The sequence below is a fragment of the Macaca thibetana genome, chromosome 6 (genome assembly GCF_024542745.1).
Source record: "Macaca thibetana thibetana isolate TM-01 chromosome 6, ASM2454274v1, whole genome shotgun sequence".
NCBI classification, from domain to species: Eukaryota; Metazoa; Chordata; class Mammalia; order Primates; family Cercopithecidae; genus Macaca; species Macaca thibetana.
The window spans coordinates 99,183,024-99,201,248 of record NC_065583.1 but is presented as its reverse complement, the minus strand read 5'-3'; the positions used below and the strand labels follow the sequence as shown (position 1 = coordinate 99,201,248).

Sequence of the window (18,225 nt, the reverse complement as noted above, 5' to 3'; positions counted from 1 at the left end):
AAAAATGTCCTCATCTATTTTTTTTTATTTTTTTACTTTTTGGTTTTAGTGTGTATGGTATGCTTATGCAATGGGATCTTTATCTGTGATATCGAAGTCTTTCAATGGCAGCTCAATTTTCATTGTCCGGAATGGCAGACATTCTGGTCATTGTCCAGAAAGTTTTAGAAGGTGGAATTTAATGTATTCTGAATACAGAACTCAATCCAGATATCAAATTGCCTTGGTGAGATTTACTTCTCTGGTTAAAGTATGATGCAGGTAAAGTTCCAATCCTGATTAATGCAGTTGTGGTCAAAGTTTAATTATATTTCGGAAATATAGTATTTAAGTGGCGTCTATCACTTAAATACTATGATAAATGCTGAGCCCCATGGTGGTATTGATGGACCTGAAAATATATGTTTTTTCAAGTGCTTTTACAAGTGAAAAAATGTAGCTAAAATGTTATTTCTCTATTCTATTTAAAATTAGGTTTCTTGGAAGAACGTTCATTTTCTGAAATAAACATCCTGTTGAGCCTGGTGGTATGTATAAATATGGATTCGCTAAATGTGGGTTTGCTTAAAAACAAGATATGCCCAATGAACTTTGCTTCCTTTTTTGATAGAGTGGGGAGACTGGTGGGGAGGGGAAATTCCACAGACAAAATGTGTCTGGATTTCAGGAAGACGTTTGATAGAGCCTCTTATGACGTCCTTGTGGGAAAGATGAAGGTATACGAGCAGGGTGACAGTGAAGCTAGGAGACTTTGTGGCCAGTTGGACAGGGATATGTGAAGGGCATTGAATTCCAGTGGGTGCCACTTGGGAGGGAGGCTTCAGGGCTGTCTGTGGACTCACCTTTTTGGCCATCTTGACCTGAGGTTTGGATGATCTCAATAGTGAGGAAAAATTAAGAACTCAGAACAAATAAGAATATGAAATTTAAATTAAATAAATCCTTCATTGTAGTTCAGAACTTTAGTGTGCATTTTTGCTAGGGGAAGATCTTTCCGTGGGAGAAAGGCCAAGGGTTTTTTGGTGGCTGTGGTCACCACACGAATGACCAATGTGATACAACTGCTGTAAGAATTAAAGATGCCTTTTAATTAGAAATGATTTCGGTAATAAGGAGGCAGTAGTCCCACTCTGCCCTGCTATAGTCAGACTACATTTAGGGTGTTGTTCACTGCTAGCTATCGCATTTCCATTTTGTGGGGAGAGCTGCTACACAGCTGGAGTGAACCTGGGTAGTGAAAGGCCTGGAAAGCGACTTAATCAAGGAACAGTTGGAGGACCTTGGGACATTGTAGTTAGAGAAGAGCAAGCTGGGAAAGTGGACTAGTGACCTGATATCTGGTTTCAAATATTTAAAGGAAGGTCAAGTAGAACAGGGAGCAAACTGCTGCATCACTCCGGTACCAAATATGGGGTAACAGGAGTGATTTAAGCAATGAGAGCTGTTAGATAATAGAATGATTTGCTCGTTGTTGGATGAATTTAAGGAGAGGGAACAGGAAGGCTGTTTAGGAAAGTTGTGGACGCCATATATCCGGAGGGCTAAAAGCATGGGCTTGGGAGCCGAGCAGATTGATGCTTGAGCTCTGGCCTTGCTAGTGGCTGAGTGACCTTGGGCAATGCATTTAATATCTCCATGACTCAAGTTTCTCATCTATACAATGCAGAAAACAATAGCACCTTTCTCCTGAGGTGGTTGTGAGGATTTAAATGAAATAATTCACGAGAAATACTTATATTACCTGGCATTGAGTTAATAGTCAATAAATGACAGGTATTGCCATGACCAGTCCTGATGTGAGGGAGGGCTAAAATAGACACTCTCCTTCCCAAATCTTATATTTCATATTTCTGATCAATGTAAGGATTAAAAGGGACAAATGTATCTAAGTCATAGCCCTAGAGAGCCTTTAATTGCTTTTTTTCCCTTTGTTCTAGTCAGTGCTCCTTTCAACTTCTTGAGGGGTGCATCTTGGGGAAGAAGTGTCAATCTTCTTTTTCTCAAATACATGTAATTAAAACTAACGTGGCAGCGTACTTGAGAAGGTGCACTCCATTCTGGGGACCCAGGGAGTATGCTTTTGCTCATGTTCTTGAGAAATGGTAATCATACTATGCAGAAAACCAGAAAAGGATACGCCTAAATTAAAATCGTGTCAGAGATTTTTATGCCTACCAATTTGTTATTGTTTCTATGCCTTGTATTAATATGAGTTGAATAAGTATTTAAATAATGGTGCAATTAAAAAGAATTATATTCATCGTTAGAGAAAAAAAGGCAAATGCAACAGAGGAGGCGTAACCGCACAGTATGTTTTTATCCAACTTCCTGGTCGAATCCTGCCACAGTGTGCTGACAGCACACCCACGCCACATTTTTTGAGAGAAAAAACCATTTCCAGGAGCCTAGCTTTTCTTCATCCTTTCCCACAGCCACCTCCTGCCTCTGAAGTGCTTGAAGACACAGTAGGAAGGCACCAGAGGGCATTCTCAGACCATCTATTGTCAAGGAAATACAGCTGGGAAGTACAAAACAATTCTCCACTTTGGTCAGTTTTGGATGAAGTAGTGGTTTCTAACACACACTCAGAAACACTTGGAGTCTGAAAGCTGCCATGCTAAATAAACTGCCATTCAACCTTGGGGTATCAGCAGAGGCATTTGACTGAGTGACCCCAGTTCACAGGACAATCAAGGTTGTCCTCAGAAGCTGGGCAGGCAACATGGGCAAGGAGAGAAACCTGCCTGAAAATCCAGAGATGTGGGGATTTTGGTTCCAGCATTAACTGCTTTTGTGACCTTCAGTAAATTACTTTGTGCTTCAGATCTTAGTTTTCCCATCTGTAAAAGGAAGACACGAAAGAATACATGAAGATCATTTTGAAGTCTAACTCTTGGTGGTGGAATTCCTTTCTTTTTTTACTCTCCCTCCCTTCCTTCCTTCCTGATGAAACTAAAGGAGAAACTGGGATACAGTAATACTGTGTTTGGAGTAGGTCTGCTCTGACCTTCTAGTGCTGAAGAGACAGTCTCTGAGGATTGGCAATGCACACTGCTCATTGCGAGTTGAAAGCTGAGCAGCCAGGCTTTGAGTGGCTTTCAAGTTTATTCAGGCTTTTCTGACTTGGGCACGTTTACCTTCATAGTTGGAACAGCCATGGGATGTATACAATCTAGCATCTTGGAACATGGACTCTACACAAGAATTCTGGAGAAAAAATATGACATTTCTAGGGTTAAACAGAGATATTATGGAACATAGGTTAAAATTTTGCATGCATTTTTACTGTGAAAAAAGACTTTAAAAATGTGGGGTCTGTAGTTGGATGCTTTGGGTTGTACTTTTGTATCTCCTAAGATTAGAATTATCTCTTTGTATTATTTGGAGTGTATTGGAGGGAAGTTTTAGGAAAGCTTGCCCCTTGGGGTACGTTTTGAATGTATCTCAGGCTGGGTTCCCTTGAAGCAGTGCCTGAGGCAAGCATTCAGCTGCATGCAATTCCCTAAGGGCATGGCATATTCTTTAGGGGGAAAAACCTGCTAATAAGTGAGAGAAGCAGTAGAGGAAAGGGCAAAGAGCTGTACAATGATGTCCTCTCAAGGAATGTGATCTGATTCATTGTGTGCGTGTGGGTGGGTTCTGATGAATAATTCATACCACAGAATTGACCCACCTCGAGGCACGGGGGCTGGAATTTTGTACACCCATATCAGTTGGTCATCATTTACGGATATCCATGGGTGAAGCCTGAAAGGCGACAGTCTTCAGTCAGGAGGCAATTCCCCAGAGAAAGGAACAGTTATAAGCTGTACGTAGCCATGGTGTGCTGGAGTCAGCTCAACCACAGCTCACAAGTGCTGACTGCACAGCACTTCCCAAATGCCGGTTCTGTGACTTCACCCTGACAGCTTGCAATCGGCCATGATGGAAGCATTACATCATGAAAATCAACAAAAGCTACAAATCCCAGGCCTTACACTCCTGCAGGCAGCCAGATGTTAAACGTTTATCAGCATGGCCCTGGCCAACCTTCTCTGCAGCGAGAGGCTGTTGTCCTAGCTGGTGAAGGGGATCGGAGGAGGGCACCAACAGCATCTACTACATTGGAGGTGCAAAGGATTTGCCCACAAATGATCTTCCCAACTAATTTGTAAGTTGGCAAAGCCATTCCTTTAGGGGTTGCCTTTCCTAGCCAGAAGAGGAGATGTATACACTATTGAGAATCATAGAACCAAGAATCCACCACACTCCAGTCTAAACGACTGATTATGTTTTATAAGTGCAAGAGAAGAGCAGAGAGGAGGTGAGGAAAGAGTGCATCATCTGAATTACCTGCAGTAAGGGGCAAAAAAGGGCTCTGTTACATTGCCTAGGGACAGAATTTAAAATAGCTATGATGCTATAGTATTTTTTTGAAGATTTTTTTTCAGAATTTATTATTTAAAACACTGCACTTGACTGAGATGATTGATAGACTTTTTATTGTAAAATATTTATTAAGGAAAATTTCAAATATACCTAAAAGTATATCTACAGCTAATGAAGAGTGTAATAAACCCTCACATACTCATCCCTCAGATTCAAAAATTATTAACATAGCCAATCTTGTTTCATTTATACCTCTACTCACTTCCTCGTGGGAGCATGAGGAGTTTTGGAGACTTAGTTAATTGAATAAAAGTTGATTGTGGCTAGAAAAAAGCCAGAGGCTGGGTGTGGTAGCTTACGCCTGTAATCCCTGGACTTTGGGAGGCCAAGGCAGACAGATCGCTTGAGCCCAGGAGTTTGAGACCAGCCTGGGCAACATGGTGAAACCCTGTCTTTACTAAAAATGCAAAAATTGGCCAGACACGTTGGCTCACACCTGTAATCCCAGCACTTTGGGAGGCCAAGGCGGGTGGATCATGAGGTCAGAAGTTCAAGACCAGCCTGGCCAATATGGTGAAACTCCGTCTCTGCTAAAAACATAAAAATTAGCTTGGCGTGGTGGCACGTATATGTAGTCCCAGCTGCTCAGGAGGCTGAGGCAGGAGGAATCACTTGAACCCGAGAGATGGAAGTTGCAGTGAGCTGAGATCGTGCCACCCAACTCCAGCCTGGGCGACAGAGTGATACTCCGTCTCAAAAAACCAAACCAAACCAAATGAAAACCAAAATCAAACAAACAAATAAAAATGCAAAAATTAGCTGGATGTGGTGGCGTGTGCCTGTAGTCCTAGCTACTTGGGAGGCAGAGGTAGGATGAACATGCTTGAGCTCGAGAGATCGAGGCTGCAGTGAACCATGACTGTGCCACTGCACTCTGCCTGTGTGATAGAGCAAGGCTCTGTCTCTCTCTCTCTCTCACACACACACACACACACACAAAAAAAAAAAAAAAAAAAAAAAAAAAAAAAAAAAAAAAGGCAGATTTGGGGAATTTACCAAGGATTGTGGGAAAGGATTTGGCAGATGGAAGACACAGCAGCTAATGGACCACTTTCCCTAACCTATTAGGATTTACTAGGAATCATTAGAAGACACATGAAATGCATTACATGAGACCCGTATTCTGATTAACCTCACAATTTTTATCTCCAGCTCTTCCTAAAATGAAGAACCAGTGCTGAAAAGAAGGGTTACAAAGTTCCTATAAAAGGAACTCAATAATTCTTCACTCCCTGAATACTTCTTTTTCTCCTGGGCTTTCTCTTTCTCTTAAAGTAGACAAGAGAAAAGTGTCAAGACAATTTCTGAGTACAAATTCTAAATGATATTCCATCCTAAAGCAAGGCATGTTGCCACCATAACAAGATAAGGATCTTAATTCTTATTTGATGGGCAAAGAAATGTTATTAGAAAACAGAAGCAAGCTTGGACGTTCTTGTGATAGGTTTACTGGACTTACAGTGATGGATTATGGCCTATATACAATATTCATTTTTTTTTCTCTTTCCTTTCACAGTCTTTGTTGATTTGAGATAAGAGATGGCTTCTGACATTTTTCTAAGAAAACAGGTTTCCTTCTCTGCTTTCTGACCATTCTACTTTCCCTCTTACTGGTTGCAATTCCAAAGATAACACACATGTGAGTGCTTGACAATCTGGAGTTGAAAGAAGTTGTTATGGGCCTCAGGAAGCACATGTTTGAATAATTAATTAATTTGTTTGAATTAATAAACTAGAGAAAGCTTGGTTCAGTCATAATATATTTATCACTAGAACCTTCTACCAAGGATAGTTGGAAGTAGACAAATGATTTGAAAAATTAGACCACTGGGAGCTTCAGAAAACCAGTGCTGAGGGAAGAGTAGATACAACAGCAGAGAAGCAGCTCTGTCTAGATTATTGTCTAGCTAGTTTCTTTTTTTCTTTCTTTTGTTTTTTAGACAGAGTCTCACTCTGTCACCAGGCTGGAGTGCAGTGGCACAATCTCAGCTCACTGCCACCTCCACCTCCCAGGTTCAAGCGATTCTCCTGCCTCAGCCTCCTAAGTGCGCGTGCCACCAAGCCCAGCTAATTTTTTTGTATTTTTAGTAGAGACGGGGTTTCGCCATGCTGACCGGGATGGTCTCAGTCTCTTGACCTCATGATCTGCCCACCTCGGCCTCCCAAAGTGCTGGGATTACAGGCGTGAGCCACCGCACCCAGCCTTGTCTAGCTAGTTTCTAATAAAGTGGCTGAAGCTACTTTATTGGAACTGCCCAAGAAAGAGCCTTGTCCTTTGTTCATGTGGGGAACCTCAGAAAGAAGCTCCCGAAGCTATAGACAAGTGCATGAGCTGTTTATTGACAGAGGGTTTTCACTTGCCAGTTGCATGGAAGAGGTTGTTGACAGGTTGTGGATAAAAGGCAGAAAATAAAATAAAGCATTCTTTCCTGAGGGATAATTATGAGTGAAGATTGGAAAAGGCTGTGCAAGCATCGATTTCTACAACTCATCTCTTCTAGCTAGTAAATCTTGAAGATGAATTTAAGTTTAAAACTGACCATAAGCTGGCTGAATTTCTGTTGAGGTTTTTCCACAGTTATTGGGAATCAGACTTAATTCTTTCAGTGGGTTTCTTGGCCTCTTTATTGGAACCCACTTTTCATTGTTTCTTTTTCACTGAAATGTCATGATGTGAAAGTAAAAGCGACTTGCAATCAAGGTACATGAATATTTCTGACTCTTATAAAACAAAAAATAGAATAGTATTGAACATGTGCATGTATGTGTGTATATTAGCAGAAGCTGAATTTTATTTTTTAAAATAGACTTTTTTTAAAAGACTTTTTTAGAGCAGTTTTTGGTTCATAGCAAACTTGAGAGATATCCTATATATCCCTGCCCCACACATGCATAGCTTCTGTCATTATTAACATCCCCCATCAGAGTGATACATTTCTTATAATTGATGGACCTACACTGATACACCATAACCACCCAAAGTCCATGTTTAGACTAAGGTTCACTTTGGGTGTTGTACAATCTATGAGTTTTGACAACTGTACAATGATATGTATGTGTAGTATCATATGGAATAGTTTCAGGATTTCATTTAAAAAACCTTAATTCTTATATAACTTTTATTCTCTCAGGCTGCCCCTAACTTGTCCCCAGAGCAAGCATGGTAACTGCATGTTACAACATGCACGTAAGTTCATGTTATAAAAAGTGCAATTAGATCATGAACTTTTGTAAGAGAATACACTTGGTGAAATCGAGGGGAAAGAATTTTTTAAATGCAAAGTTGTTACCCAAAGCAACAAAAACCACTGGCAGAATGAAAATGTTAGTGTTCACTTAGCCCAAGTGGAGGGCTCCTTAAATTCAGGATCATTGTTGGGCATTGATTCTGAGTAGAAGGCAACAGACAATGGGTCTTCACTCTTTTATAAGAACCTCCTTTGAGCTCCTTCGGTACTTCTGTGACCCAAGTTCTTTCAAAAGGAGAAAACATAATCACCTGGGAATAAGTTCCTATCACCCTGATTCATATTAGCTTGTCTTTCAGGTAGAACAAGCACCAATATCTTTACTTTTCCCCAGTGGTATAATAAATGGGATAATCTCAAGTAGCCTCCATGACCAAATCCTAAATCTTCTTTGACAGTAGATATGTGGCAATGGCTTTAATCACCCTAAAATGTTAACTGTGCAATGAGTTTATGATCTAAAGGCTGAGTGAAAGGAACCCAGATTTCTAATTATGCACCTAATTTGTTTCAACAGGGATAAAGGGGAAATAGAGGATTAAGATGAAATGAAAGATAGAAAAATGTAGATTAGGGAAGTGTTGGGGTATTAATTTCAAAAAGCATATGGTTAAATACATGTGAAGTGCTACTGAATGTATATATCAGTTCTTTTGTCCATTGACAAGTGTATCAATGGGATCCCCACATGGCACAGGGCAGCCTGTGAAGGAAGAGCCTTGGCTCTGAGGATCACAGAAGCAGGCGGAAGCACACCTGGAACTAGAGCAGATGCATCCAGTGCCTACCCCGTGGGGTTGCTGAGAGGACTAAAGGAGACAATATTGTGTGAAAAAAGTACTTTGTGAGCTACAAAGCTCTAGCTACATTCTAATTATTATTTTAATATAAGAATTGATACTTATTCCTAAAGATCTTATGATAAGACTCACATGAATGAAGCAAACTACATATAATTAAATTTTAAATTGAATTATATAGATGGATGATTTCTTTTTTTTTTTTTTTTTTTTGAGACGGAGTCTTGCTCTGTCACCCAGGCTAGAGTGCAGTGGTGTGAACTCAGCTCACTGCAAGATCTGCCTCCCAGGTTCATGCCATTCTCCTGCCTCAGCCTCCCGAGTAGCTGGGACTACAGGTGCCCGCCACCACACCCGGCTAATTTTTTGTATTTTTAGTAGAGACAGGGTTTCACCATGTTAGCTAGGATGGTCTCCATCTCCTGACCTCGTGATCCACCTGCCTTGGCCTCCCAGAGTGCTGGGATTACAGGCCTGAGCCACCATGTCCATCCTAGATGGACGATTTCTACAGGAGATTAGGGATGAGAAAAATCCAGGTAAGCTGGAGTGCTTTGCAAATGCTCAATGGAAGAGAAGGGATTTGAGCTTGTCTTTGAAATGTGAATGGAATAAACCAGGAGAATAAACCAGTGGGGTAAAGTGTTTCAGGCAGGGAGAACTTGAAGACAATCTAGGTAGAAATGGGGAAGGTGTGTTTTGGGACCTGTGAAGAAACAGGATTCATTCATTCATTCATTCATTCATTCATCCATCCATCCAAGAATCCTTTATAGGTGCCAACTCAGTGTCAAGTGCTGGAGACACAAAGGCAAAAAACCAAGGTCTGTGCCCTCAGGGAGCTCAAGTCTGGTGCACACATGTTGAAAGTGCTGAACAGGACAGCCCGGGTGGGGTGCAGATCTCCAGGAAAGCTATTCAGTGAGGACAAGTGGACTTGTACTGTGTGATTATGGTTAAGGAACATGAGAGGAAACTTGTAGAGCCTGAAAAAACACCAAAGTGAAAATTAAGATTTAATTTTTACACTGTTATTAACATAAAATTAGGCACATTCATATTGTAATAAGTTTATTTGAACAGATAGCAATTCATGAATTGGGTAGCACTGGACTGTAAGCAGTTCAGGGTTCTCCTGAAGGTGTGAAAAGATAAACTTTTATAATGTGTTTTTGAAAACAAAACAAATAAAAGATGTCATTGGTTAAAGTGGAAAGTCTCTAGCTAGAGGTGAGTTGGCGGTTTCTGATTAGTTAAGCCTAAGTTTTGTTTGACTGTTTGCAGTGAGTTAAGTTTCTGTTTGCTTATATAACCCAATGTGCTGGAGCCATCTCAGCCTAATGGCTTCCCAATTAATTGTTTTAACATAGTCCAACTCCTGACTATCAGTGGGCCCTTGGATTTGTTGCCTAACTTTTCCCGTCGTTGGTTTCTTTAAATGAGGGAGTCAGGGTAGATGGTGTGAATAGTCTGTGTCTTTCCTTGGTGTATTGCTAATGTGAGGATTTGGGGTGCCCAGTATCAAGGGAAAAGGCGAAGGGTAAAGAATTAAGAGTATAAAGAAAGAAGTGCAGAGAATTGAGAAAAGCTTAGAAAACAGAAGAATGAGGAGAGCAAGGATCAGTGGGTAAAAGCCACAAAAAGATGATTCCAAAAAGAATAGGGAACACACTCAAATTAGACGACAAAGATGGGGGAGAAAGTGGGTCCCGTCAATAGTGGGTGGCAGCTGCCATGGAACGGAGGCTTGAATGCCTCTCTTCTACTTGATAACTGAATGATGTCGGGCAACTCACAGCCTCACCTGGTTGGTGTAAAGGTTTCCGAAGATAATACACCAAGAAGCACCTGGCACGTAGTAGGACTCAGCAAATACTCAAATACATTTCACCTAGGAAGATGTGATATATTTTAACTGTAAATACAAATAATTAATGAGGGTAAAACTAATTAGTGTATGAGTTTAATATAAGGGACTGTAAATAAAGCAGAGCAAACGGAAGACTGGGTGGGGTAGTTGTGTGTGCTAAAAGGCCAATGTTTCTAGATACTAAGGGTTATTTATTGTTTTTCTTCATTCTCCAAGGCAGTGATATTTACTGATGAGGTAAAGCTAATAAGCATCTATTTGATTTTCCTGCCAGTAGCACCCTGACATTGCCCACCTGCTATTTCCCCCTCTGAGGTCACTTAATTAAGGAGTATTTTTTATGTGACACCTCATTAGGTCCTCTAGGATGCCATGTGTGGGAAGCCATTCTGCAAGAGCTCTCATATACCCCACACGTGCTAGGGCTGCCTGGAAGAAACACTCCTAACCCAACAAGACCCTGCATTTAGCAGCCCTTTGAAGGCGAGGTCTGTGTGGCCACAGGCCTGGCTCTTGGTCCAAATAGGAGCTGCCGTGGTTGTCCTTTGGGTTGAGACATGACAGTCATGAAGAGGTGTGGGTTTGAGGGACAGCAGATCATAAAGCACTGTAGCCACAGCAATGGTTTGGTAATTTACGTCTGTGTGACTGAGCCAAGGGGCTGACAAAGGAAGAGATATTCTATTCTAGCATTTTATATAAGAGGGAACTAGAGATCTATAGATGTTACTACTTGTGGGCTGTGAAAAGCAGGGCTTTTTTTTTTTTTTTTTTTTTTAATTTGAATTTTAATTGGATTGTTTTAGCTGAAACTGGAAGTCAGGAATTGAATCAACATCTCCAAACCTAGTTTAAGTAATACAAGAACCTATTCAACCTGGCTCTGTCTGGGAGGCTTGGACTTGAATTTTTTTTTTTATTAACAACTTTATTCTCTGCTATTTGCCAAGCTTTGGTTCAGGCATTTTGCTGAGTTGAGAACTATGGAAATTTGTTGTAATTGGAGGGGAAAGAATCACATGTGGTTTCTTCCAAACCTTTTTCCAATTCTTTTTTTTTTGTTCCGAATTCCATGGGAAAATTACTCAGAATGGTTATTTTCTCCTTTAATGATGCAACAATGCTTGGTTTGATTTGCCTGTTTTTATTTTCTAGCTGCATTATAATTACATTTTCCCATATGACTTATTTTTTTCTTCCAAATTAGTAGATATAAAATTCTGATGGTTCTTTAGGGAACTAATCTTTTTTCCTTTGTGTGGGAATAGATGATGCTGGACAGTCAGGCCCCTGCCTGCCTGCTTAGTGGCAATCCATCACCCCAGGCCTTTTAATTAGCAGTTGCAGGTGAATCACTAATTGGACCCATATTTGCATACATAAGCCAGAGATTTGCAGGTTTACAGTTATAAATCTTAGTCACACAGGCAGGGCAGAAATGTTAGCATTCATTCCTCATCCCTTATAATTGCCTCATCAGCTCTTTACAGTGGATTTTCCTATCTTGGTATTTGTAAGTTGGTGAAAAATGACTTGCTTTATTAATTTGTTAGAAAAAAGAGGTGTTTTCTGAAGAAGAAAGGAGCAAGAAAAAACAAAGAAAAAGCATTTAAACAGGGCTCCTTTAGGCAGCAGCAGGGAGACATGGTACTTGAAAAATAACAGCTGGTTTAATTTTTTTATTGCTTTGAGGTGTGTGTGTGTGTGTGTGTGTGTGTGTGTGTGTGTGTGTGACATTAGCATGGTGAGCAGTAGCAAAGAGAAGGCTCTTAAGGAGTTTATACTTTTCTGAGGCAGTGAAGGCTTCCTTACCTTGAGCCTACATTGACTCTGACCTTCAGGAGCCTGAGGAAAATCCAGGCTTAATGTTGGATTTAATCAAAGCGTGAGTCTATTTTCAGAACTCATCTTAATGGAGTGGTCCTGGCACATGATCAGAGACGATGCTGTGGGCCTTCAGGTGGCTACTTTGCTGAGCAAGGTTTATGATCCTCAATCTGTCTAGAGGCAGGGAAGCTCCCAGCTTCTGGTAGTTTCTAAGAACATCCCAACTGGTCATTCAGTTAAGGACATTTCAACCATAAATACTTTTTGCCAAGGAACTGCATGTGTCAAGGGCTAGACTTCTCATGATACAAAACCTACATTAATACCAAGTCCTCAGTCTGCCACACGGCAGGATGGAAGCGCAAAGGCAACTGGTGTGACGAATGTATTGGCTTAATTAAAGAGAAGGCTCTAAGTTATGTATTTAGCTTCCTACAAGAGAGAATATCACTATTATTTTTAAGGCCATGATCATGGGCCACAGGGTTCTTGGATCAATCCAGGGTGGAGAACTATCAAGTAGGTATGGGCAGTCATTACAGGCCTGTCTGGCTTAAGTTCCCCTCAGCATACTTTCTTATACCAGGCCCCAAAAGCCCACTCTTCCTTGCACATAAGTCAGCTAAAGTGGCTTATATTTTTATTTGAGATGATTATAGTTCTCCAATTGGACCTTGGGTGACACTGCCTCTGCTTCTCTCCTTGCTGACTTCAGGGCTCACTGATGGCTGCACTGATTTTATTTCTCAGTCTTAGAGACTGCCTCCTTTGATATGGCATGATGTCACTTTTCTCATCATTATGTAGGTAATAATGTTTTCCTTCTCCCAGTCAAGTTGATTTTGCACTGCATATTCCAATTTATCTCTCCTCTCCCTTCCTAAAGAAGTGGAGTTCTTGCTTGCTGGGGATGGAGACAGGGGAAGCAGAGGGAAAGGAGAAAATTTGCATTGTGTATCAGCTTTTGTTGCAATATACCGTGTAACAAACACCACTAGATCTCAGCATCTTACATAGCCAGACATTGATTTTTCATTCATAGGTTTGTGGTCAGCTTTGGTGACTTCATTTCAGGCTCTGGGTCAAGTTCATGTCTATTCTATGTGTCTACTTGGAACTTTTTCTTCTTATGGCAGAGAGCAGATAGAAGTGTGCACAGGAGACCAAGTCAAACTATACAAGCACATTTAAAGTGTCTGCTTGGTTGTGGGATACATTACATCTGTTCTCATTCTTCTGGTCAAAGCAAGTCACATGATCAAGGCCAATATTAATGGGATAGGGAAGTATATTCTTCCCACAGAGGAATGGTCAGAAAGGAGTGAGTGTATCAATAATACCACCTACTCTTTATGGCTGTGTTTCAATAGAGAGATTTGAAAAATTTAGCTATTATCAGTCTCTGGGAGTAGTTCTGGGCCCTAAAGAATTGGGAAAGAAAAAATAAGGTTTATAATTTGTTGTTGCTATTATAAATGGGGTCATATTAGCCTGTTTTCATGCTGCTGATAAAGACATACCTGAGACTGGGCAATTTACAAAAAGAAAGAGGTTTATTGAACTTACTGTTCCATGTGGCTAGGGAGACCTCACAATCATTGTGGAAGGTGAAAGGCACGTCTCACATGGTGGCAGACAAGAAAAGAGAGTTTGTGCAGGGAAATTCCCCTTTCTAAAACCATTAGATCTTGTGAGACTTATTCGTTATCATGAGAACAGCACAGGAAAGACCTGCTGTCATTATTCAATTACCTCCCACTGGGTCCCTCCTATAACACGTGGGAAGTCAAGATGACATTCGGCTGGGGTCACAGCCAAACCATATCATTCCACTCCTGGCACCTCCCAAATCTCGTGTTCTCACATTTCAAAACCCAATCATGCCTTCCCAACAGTCCCCCAAAGTCTTAACTCATCTCAGCATTAACTCAGAAGTTCACAGTCTGAAGTCTCATCTGAGACAAGGCAAGTCCCTTCCACGTATGAGCCAGTAAAATCAAAATCAAGTTAGTTTCTTCTGAGATACAATGGGGGTATAGGCATTGGGTAAATACAGCTGTTCCAAATGGGAGAAATTGGCCAAAACAAAGGGGCTAGAGGCCCCACGCAAGTCTGAAATCCAGAAGAGCAAAATGATCTCCTTTGACTCCAGGTCTCACATCCAGGTCACACTGATGCAAGAGATGGGTTCCCATGGTCTTGGACAGCTCTGCCTGTGCTTTTGTAAGGTACAGCCTCCCTCTTGACTGCTTTCATGGGCTGGTGTTGAGTGTCTGCGGCTTTCCCAGGCACATGGTGTAACCTGTTGGTAGATCTACCATTCTGGGGTCTGGAGGATGGTGGCCCTCTTCTCACAGCTCCACTAGGCAGTGCTCCAGTGGGGAATCAGTGTGGGGGCTCCGACCCCACATTTCCCTTCCACACTGCCCTAGCAGAGGTTCTCCATGAAGGCCCTGCCTCTACAGCAAACTTCTGCCTGAGCATCCAGGCATTTCCATACATCTTCTGAAATCTAGGTGGAGGTTCCCAAATCCCAATTCTTGACTTCTGCACACTGGCAGGCTCAACACCACATGGAAGCTGCCAAGGCTTGAGGCTGGCACCCTCTGAAGCCATGGCCCAAGCGCTACATTGACCACTTTCAGCCATGCCTGGAGTGGCTGCGACACAGGGCATCAAGTCCCTAGGCTGCACACAGCACAGGGACCCTGGGCCCAGCTCACGAAACCACTTTTTCCTCGTAGGCCTCCAGGCCTGTGATAGGAGAGGCTGACATAAAGACCTCTGACATGACTTGGAGACGTTTTCCCCATTTTCTTGGGGATTAACTTTTGGCTTCTCATTACTTATGCAAATTTCTGTAGCTGGCTTGAATTTATCCTCAGAAAATGAGATTTTCTTTTCTATTGCATTGTCAGGCTGCAAATTTTCCAAGCTTTTATGCTCTACTTCCCTTATAAAACCGAATGCCTCTAACATACTCAAGTCACCTCTTGAATGCTTTGATGCTTAGAAATTTCTTCTGCCAGATACCCTAAATCATCTCTCTCAAGTTCAAACTTCCACAGATTTCTAGGACAGGGGCAAAATGCTGCTAGTCTCTTTGTTAAAACATAACAAGCATCACCTTTGCTTCAGTTCCTAACAATTTCCTCATGTCTATCTGAGACCACCTCAGCCTGGATTTCATTGTCCGTATCATTATCAGCATTTTGGTCAAAGCCATTCAGCAAGTCTCTAAGGAGTTCCAAACTTTCCCACGTTTTCCTATCTTCTCCTGAGCCCTCCAAACTGTTGTAACTGCTACCTGCTACCCAGTTCCAAAATTGCTTCCACATTTTTGGGTATCTTTTTAGCAGTGCCCCACTCTACTGGTACCAATTTACTTTATTAGTCTGTTTTCATGCTGCTGATAAAGACATACTTGAGTCTGGGTAATTTACAAAAAGATAGAGGTTTATTGGACTTACAGTTTCACATGGCTGGGGAGACTTCACAATCATGGTGGAAGGTGAAAGGCATGTCTCACGTGGCAGCAGACAAAAAAAGAGAGTTTTTGCAGGGAAATTCCCCTTTTCAAAACTACCAAATCTTGTGAGACTTGTTCACTATCATGAGAACAGCACAGGAAAGACCTGCCCCTGTGATTAAATTACCTCCCACTAGGTCCCTCCCATCACACAGGAATTCAAGATGAGATTTGGATGGGGACCCAGCCAAACCATATCAGGGGTCTTTCAGAAATGCAAGTAAATTATTTGAGTGACTTTTAAAGTTATTTTTGGTTTCTGGACTTTCTTTTCCTGAATGTAATATTACTCTAAAATTGGACTACATAGATCCCTTGGCTTTTATTGGTTATACACATACTGATTAAAATTTGGTGCCAGACCTGTGAAGAGTTTGAAGTAAATTATTACTGCTACTCATTTGTTTGCAAATGTTCTCACTCATCTGGTAAGCCTACGTTGTTTGCTATCGTGCCTATTTACTCCTTGGAAAAGGGTGTGTGATCTTTATTGGCATATCAGTTTGGATGCCTCTGTGGAGTTCTGCACAGCAGACCATTGGCAAGGTTCTGGTTTATCATAAGCTTTATTTATCACACAAGAAATGCACAACTCTATGGACATATTGGATATATGTGCTATCCAAGGTTCTTTTAAAATCAATGCTATTTGACAGTTTTTCCCAAAAATGATTAACCAACTTGAATCAAGAATTTCCCAATTACATTTAATTTCAAATATTCAAAATATCAAAATATTACCTTTCTGTATATTTTTCAATTTGAAATTACCTTGTATTGAAGAACTGGTTAACACTGCCTACAAATGAATTTCTGCTACACTAAGTGTGAATAACAGCTGACTCTGAACTGGGCTAATTGTGAACTAATTCAAATTGCTATTTCACTGTGGGGGTTGAGGGCAGGTGAAACTTGTCTTTTCCTCAGCAAATTCTTTTTATAAGAACAGTGATACTTTGGACATGATGTTTATTTCCCATGAAGAACCCACATTACTTGATACGTAGATTTGTTTTTTCCATCAAACAGTCTGTGTTTCAAATTAAAACAGCTTCTTTATTCTTTTATAGTTATTTAGTAAAATGATGAAGTGTAAATAAATTTTTGTGAGTCATTTAGATCTAATAGTCAAAATAGTAGGTTTTGGACTTATGAAAACCTGGGTTCCTTCCCAAATCTACTCCTTTGATATGACATTCTTGGTAAATTTACTTCATGTCTCTGTGCTCAGTTTCTTCCTCTGCAAAATGTGGTTAATAATAGTAACTAATGTTAGGTGTGGTGGCTTACACCTGTAATCCCAGCTTTTTGGGTGGCCTAGGCAGGAGGATCGCTTTAGCCCAGGAATTAAAGACCAGCTGGGCAACCTAGTGAGACCTCATCTCTACAAAAATTTTAAAAAACTTAGCTGGGCATGGCAGTGTGTGCCTGTAGTCCTAGTTGCTCCAGAGGCTGAGGAGTGGGTATTGTTTGAGCCCAGGATTTCAAGGCTGTAGTGAGCTATGATTGCACCACTGCACTTTAGACTGGGCCACAGAGTGAAATTTAAAAAAAAAAAATTATCCAGCAAGGTTTGTTGTGTGGACTAAGTGAGGTTATTGCAAATTACTTAGCATAATGTTTTGCTCATAGTAAATAATAAATATTAGCTATTAATATTATTTGTAACAGTGTTATTAGTGTAATGGATAACGCATGGATTTGTGAACCTTAGAGACAAACATATAAATCATTTAGGGGTAAAACTGGCCTGGAGTTTCAAATATGCCTTTCTTTTTGTAAGAAAAAGAAGAATTTTTTTTGAAAAATCAACACTGAGAAATGCCAGTTGTAATTCGTTAACTGACCATTCTATGTCAAATAATTTTTTTGGTAGTACAAAATTTTAACTTTTTAAATCTTTGCTGAAGTTATCTGGAAACTCTATCTGGGGACTTTTGAAGATATGGGAATTGCAAAAACTCTTTGTGCTTATTCATGTCTTATCTGTTTACTTTTATTCTGCACTCATTCCTATCATTGAAATCAGTGGTTCTCAGCCCTGAAAGTCTTTTATTTTAATGTTTTTATTTTATTGTAAATTGACAATTTATAATTGAATATGGATGTACTGTAGAATCACCTGAGAAGCTTTTGAAAATTCTGATGCCTGAGCCCCATTTCTGAATATTCTCATTTATTTGATTTTATGTTGTTGAGAATCTCTGGACTAGATCTCATTTTTGGAATCTCTCAACGACTTTCTTCTCTCTTCTCTTCACTATATGATCAAAGTATCGCCTTCTCTACAAAGCCATCCTTTTCAGCTAGGAGGACCAAGGTTACATTGCAATTCCAACTCCCAAATCTCAGTGGATGTAAAGGAACAAATAGCAATGCATGTCCATCCCACAGGATTGGAGGGGTTCTACTCCCTGACACCTTCACTCCATATGTCACTGTCACATTTGCTTAAGGTATTTGGGTCAGAATTGGCCACTGGCCACACCTAACTTCAAGGAGAGTGAATATGCCAGTGTCTCA

General features: G+C 40.7%; 1 protein-coding gene across 2 annotated transcripts in view; it reads left to right on the top strand.

Annotated features, from left to right (window-relative positions):
- LOC126957601 (V-type proton ATPase subunit S1-like) overlaps positions 1 to 18,225 on the top strand; it is a 108,310-nt gene that overhangs the window by 87,079 nt on the left and 3,006 nt on the right. For both annotated transcript variants that reach the window (XR_007726828.1, XR_007726827.1), the window contains exon 14: positions 475 to 527. The gene's annotated coding sequence lies outside the window, so the exon portion shown is untranslated. The remainder of the gene's footprint in view (positions 1 to 474; positions 528 to 18,225) is intronic.